The 6,349-nt window shown below is 32.5% G+C and overlaps 1 long non-coding RNA gene across 1 annotated transcript; it reads left to right on the top strand.

Moving 5' to 3' along the window:
- The first annotated feature begins 696 nt into the window (after window positions 1–696).
- On the top strand, window positions 697–2,814 carry LOC134255041 (uncharacterized). Its single transcript, XR_009989434.1, has 3 exons — window positions 697–966; window positions 1,287–1,400; window positions 2,738–2,814. It is a non-coding gene; the product is annotated as an uncharacterized LOC134255041 (long non-coding RNA).
- Window positions 2,815–6,349: the final 3,535 nt, after the last annotated feature.

The following is a 6,349-nucleotide window of genomic DNA, read 5'->3' as shown; positions in this document are numbered from 1 at the left end:
ATCTTTTACATGTTTAACGTCCCTCTAGAGAATTTATCTCTCATGAGATATTATCATTACCAGAGATGTTCCTGCCGCGAGGGGATGCTCCGCTTAGCGGTGCCCTTGTTTATACTTGTACTCAATACTCGGAGCCATTAAACAGTGAGGGATCTTTTTCGTGCCAAACAACAGGGGACACCGATTTATATGATCTCATCCGAACAGTCTCAACGTCCCGCAGTTTATTTAATCCCACAACGTACATCTAATGATAAGGTCTGAATAGGAAGTGGTTTGTCTTGATCACATGAAAAAATGTTATAGTTAAATGTTTACTCAAAAAAATAATGAAAAAAAATCACTATATATTTAAAGCAATTTGATTTCGCGGGGTCCATTTTATAGCATTATTTTCGGCCGCAGGAGCGGCCGATCTATTTGTGGTTGTATTAGAGACGTTATTTTTTAGTAGTTCAGTAAAATATTTTTTAAATGATAACATGTATAAAATCAGAAATAAAACATTTTAAAAACATCACCTATTCCCAGTCTTACGTGCTTGATTTTAATATATATTTTTTTCGGATTATCAAAATGAAAAAGGTTTAGTAATGTCCACACAATAATACGTGTATTATGTCAATCAAAAGAATAACAGGGACGATAGAATTAAGGCTGAGCATCCCCTTGCAATCATATTGATCAAGCTTAGGTAGCTAAACACAGTTTCGTATAAAATCCAGGGGGTTTTTCCCAGAGAGAAGCATGCTGGGTAGGGATTTTCCTGCTATTTATAGGAGTCTAGATGAAAACTGCATCTTTTTTGTTTTTATTCGCATAAAGTAGAGTCTTATCTTAATATTTAAAGAAAAAAATGTGCATTCATTTTTAGAAAAAAAAAATTGTGAGACTTTTTAATAGGGGGAGATAACTCCCAAAACATCCAGTTTTCACATGTGCAGAATTGCATGAGTCAATTAGCAGGTAATGTAGCTCTTTCAAGAGGTGGAAAATGTACCCTGAAAGCACACTAAAAGAAAACCTTAGGACTTGTTCTGTGAAATGCATGCAACTTATTTTGTCTGATTTTTTCTGTTTTTGTTGAGCAGGGGGGTTAAAAATGCATAGGTGCACTGAAAATGGATGCGAAAACAACCCAATATCCCCCTTATTTCAGGTGTCAAATACCCCCTAGTAGTAATTGATGAATGTATTATAGTTGGATATTTACAAAATTCACAATTTTATCTTTCCATTGATATGCAGAAGTCTATGTAACAAGCCTCCATTTTATTTTTTTATAGGGGCCAGTTTTGCATGTCCCTCACCAAGTAACGTCCTGATAACGTCGTACATAAAACTGTGTTTTGCACCCTTAAGGAGTAGCATTTGATGACATTTCCCACATTTATTTGCCTGTAAGTTCATAGAAAATTGCTTTATTTCTTTTAAATTATGTAGTAAACCATACAATATAATCTCAGGTTGACAATGTGTAAGGCATTAATGCCTATTAGATACATGTTCCATAGAATTTATACATATGATAAGGATTCAGGGGCTAAAGTTGTTATTTTATATTATGACGCAACAGCATTGTGACAACAAAGTGTGACGTCATGTCAAAAATGGAAGCTTCGCAAGGTCATGACCTTCAATTTAATTGATCGCAAATGAGAATATGTATCTTCTGTATAGATATACATGTGACATAGACCTATTGAGTATCTAGTTAGGGTGACACCATCCAGATGTTTTAGGCAATCTTATGATTTAAGACAGTGACTATTTCCAATTAGACACCCCCCCCCCCTTGTTTATGCAGAAACTAGCAATATCTGTAAAAATTGTTTGGCAGCTTTTCAAAAAATTTATAATGTAACATTTTATTGATATTCAAATACTGCATATTTCATACTTTGTGTTTTTTAAATTGAAGAAAAATAAAATTATTGTGTGAGCTGATTCGGTTAGGTTTGAATTTCTCTTCGAAGTCCTGTTTTATGCGTCGACTAATGTCGTAGACATGTAATACTAAATTTACAATAACTTGCCCATTTCTGGACCAAATTCAACAATTTATGCACCAAAATGTTTGGAATTCTGTTCTCCTTGCACCTAAATACAAAAAAGTGAATTGCAAGAAAAAATTATTTCCTTTAAGGTAGCTAAACACAGTTTCGTATAAAATCCAGGGGGTTTTTCCCAGAGAGAAGCATGCTGGGTAGGGATTTTCCTGCTATTTATAGGAGTCTAGATGAAAACTGCATCTTTTTTGTTTTTATTCACATAAAGTAGAGTCTTATCTTAATATTTAAAGAAAAAAATGTGCATTCATTTTTAGAAAAAAAAATTGTGAGACTTTTTAATAGGGGGAGATAACTCCCAAAACATCCAGTTTTCACATGTGCAGAATTGCATGAGTCAATTAGCAGGTAATGTAGCTCTTTCAAGAGGTGGAAAATGTACCCTGAAAGCACACTAAAAGAAAACCTTAGGACTTGTTCTGTGAAATGCATGCAACTTATTTTGTCTGATTTTTTCTGTTTTTGTTGAGCAGGGGGGTTAAAAATGCATAGGTGCACTGAAAATGGATGCGTAAACAACCCAATATCCCCCTTATTTCAGGTGTCAAATACCCCCTAGTAGTAATTGATGAATGTATTATAGTTGGATATTTACACAATTCACAATTTTATCTTTCCATTGATATGCAGAAGTCTATGTAACAAGCCTCCATTTTATTTTTTTATAGGGGCCAGTTTTGCATGTCCCTCACCAAGTAACGTCCTGATAACGTCGTACATAAAACTGTGTTTTGCACCCTTAAGGCAGCATTGGACATCGATCCCGATGCAAATTACGTCACCTCCGTTTTGCACAGAATTAACACAGAATTAGTCCTCATACAAACACACACAATTGCCTTCCAATATCCCCTAAAACTCTTTTGTAAAGAAGTAATTAGACCTGTGCATCTTTTAATATGCATATTAAGATATTAACAAGACTAGTACTTAAAAATCCTAAATTACGTTCAAAAGTCATATTTCATGGACGATATTGGGTGCAAAACACAGTTTTATGTATGACGTTATCAGGACGTTACTTGGTGAGGGACAAGCAAAACTGGCCCCTGTAAAGAAATAAAATGGAGGCTTGTTACATATACTTCTGCATATCAATGGAAAGATAAAATTGTGAATTTAATAAATATCCAACTATAATACATTCATCAATTACTACTAGGGAGTATTTGACACTTGAAATATGGGGGATATTGGGTTGTTTATGTATCCATTTTCAGCATTTTTAACCCCCCCCCCCGCTCAACAAAAATAGAAAAAAATCTGACAAAGTAAGTTATGTGCATTTCACAGAACAAGTCCTAAGGTTTTTTTTTAGTGTGCTTTTAGGGTACATTTTCCACCTCTTGAAAGAGCTACATTACCTGTTAAATGACTCATGCAATTCTGCACATGTGAAAACAAGATGTTTGGGGAGTTATCTCCCCCTATTAAAAAGTCTCACAATTTTTTTTTCTAAAAATGAATGCACATTTTTTTCTTTAAATATTAAGAGAAAACTCTATTTTATGCGAATAAAAACAAAAAAGATGCAGTTTTCATCTAGACTCCTATAAATAGCAGGAAAATCCCTACCCAGCATGCTTCTCTTTGGGACCCCCCCCCTGGATTTTATACTAAACTGCGTTTAGCTACCATTAGAAAAAAATGTTTTATTAAGAGGAATTATATACTGAACAGAAGTCTTCGTATCAATTTACTGATGACCTCTATATTGCAACAAATTGAGAACATATCAACGTTTTGAAAGTGACCAAAATTGTCAAGTTTTTGAGATATTTCCTTTCTGTTATTAATGTAGTCAGAGACATATTTATGAAGAAAGTTGGTTGCTATGACAACCATCAGATTATCATCATCATCATACCCTGACAAAAGAAATTTAGCCGTTGTAAACTATCAAAAAAGTTTTGTTGTTCTTATCAATATTAGTGTGTATGGTTAACTCAGTGTTCTCTGAGGAGGGTACCGAGTAACTGTGTGTGTATAACGTAATGACGCTACTTTTTAACGTTAACGTTAACTATTAACGGCGGTCAATCAATGCCTTAATTTTCTCCTTAAATTAAGTTTTTCGGACAAATTGGTGTTCTTTTTAAAAAATAGACATCCACAACATATAATCAAAAAAATAAAATTTATTTTTGAGCTGGGGCCGATTTTCGCCAATGGAGCCCCTACCTCTTTTTTCATGCCATATTTTTTATGAATTTTATTCTTCTTTTTAAGATGCAGGGTTTTTTGAAGTCTTAGAAAAGGTCTTATAAAAGTTGACATTTGTACCCTTGAAAAGGGAAAAAAATCATACAGTTATAGTGAAATAAGATTTTCTTGAATCCAGTCTTAGATACCAATGCTTATTAACATGGTATGAAATAAGAAGTGATTTGTGGTGTCTTGCAATGACAGCAAAAGCCTTTTACACTATGTATTACAGAATGCATGATGGAAAGAGAAGACGAAAAATACAAGATAAATATAAAATTTACGACAATTTCTCTGAATGCCTGGATACTTATCGTTTTTAAGCTTAAAATATATTTGTTGATTATTTTGCAATTAAAAAACACATTGCTGATATTCCAATTCGTTTTTTCTGCAAAAATATTAGAGATTTCACAATTTTCCATATATAATATGATTAACATAAATCTTAACTTATAGCTTTAAAGAAATACTGTGTATAAATTCACAAAACTTTGTGAATTCAGAGATACTTTTTAATTATTTTTGATTACTAAACTGCTAATTGTATAAATCTGAGGATCGGACTACATTAACGATAAAAATACTTAGATATATACTTGGCAATCACGGCTATGAAGCAATGAGGGACTCTAAACAGTGCGTATTTAATGTCTTGTATGAAGGTCCCCAGGCCTATTCTTCAGAGTGCTGAACGCTTGACGAAGGTACAGCTGCTTTCTTATGTTATCGCCTATGGTAAATCGAGGCTGGGGGTCAAGCTCATATATATCTGAACATGTATAACATGAAAAAAAGCTGAACATATAAAAGAAATACAATGAATATTAATACAAACATATGATTGCTTACATAGCATGTAATGGCAGGTTGCACAGATTGCATGCATATAAAATAAATAAGAGATAATATATCAATATGATAAAACATCATAATGCAAAACTAAGCACGTACGTTATGCTTGATTAATCAATATCTTTTTCGCAAATAAAAACTTGTTTCTTGTCACAGTTTGCAACATCCCATTTTAGGGTTTTACAGAGAAGGACACAATCTTTGGAGAAAATATTTTCAGAGTAGAGCTCGTTGAAATCATCAAACGTGACATTGGTATGAAAATTCCAAGTAAAAACGCCCTCAGTGTGACGATCTGTCGCCCCAATCCAACAATAACAGCAATCAATTTTTGATTCAGGACAACCGGCTGAAAAATTATAAAAATAATGAAATCAAAATACATTGATTGTAAGCAAAAAAATTACAACCAAGTTTCTAAGTTACATTTTGCTTAGTGTTGACTATTCAAACTTTATTTTAAAATCCCAATTTCACCTATTCCACCTATTCCCACTTGCAAATAACAGTAGATGTTGAGAAAATTTCTTTTTACAGTAATTAAACTATTAACAAACCCTCTTTAATTTTTCAGTCAATGTAATGCACACATAATAAATAATAAATAGATTTATGAAAATTATAATTTATTTCATAAGGTTATTTGGACTTCCAAAAAAATTGTCTAAGAGGGTAAAGCACTTTTTGAATAATATCTTCATTGAAAAAGGGAAGCATTTAAATAGGTAGTTTCTAGAATGAATAGATTAATGGAAAAAAAAATGAAAATATGCAGGAGGAAGTTTAGCATTTGTGTACAAAAGTATAGACAGTATTTGAGTGACATAGACTCTTTATCGAATGAGGGGATTTTGTGAAGATTTTTTTTTTCTTTAAAATAATGGAACGTCAAGGAAAGCCATAGGTGCTTCAGAATTGCTGATCCAATGTAAGCAGAGCTAAGAGATAAAAGGATTAAAGCATAAGCCAAATAAATTTAACAACGAGAAAAATTAAAACAATGATATTCAAGTGCTAGAAAAAGAATTCTAATGAGTGGGTATCCGATTATTATTTTTGAAAATGTAAAGGGATAGTATTTTTTTTTAGAATTTCTTAACGTTACGTTTTGACGTTAAAATTCTAAGTGTGATTTGCAGGTACAAAACCTGATTATATTATAATGAAGGAAATTTACTTCTGCTAAATCGAATAAAAGAAACTTCAAATATCAACAAACA

This window comes from Saccostrea cucullata, unplaced genomic scaffold, assembly GCF_032062105.1.
Source record: "Saccostrea cucullata isolate Sc308-1 unplaced genomic scaffold, CSIRO_AGI_Scuc_v1 ctg16514, whole genome shotgun sequence".
Classification (NCBI taxonomy): Eukaryota; Metazoa; Mollusca; class Bivalvia; order Ostreida; family Ostreidae; genus Saccostrea; species Saccostrea cuccullata.
Note: the sequence above shows the minus strand (reverse complement) of the source record. Positions and strands in the feature narration are given on the sequence as shown.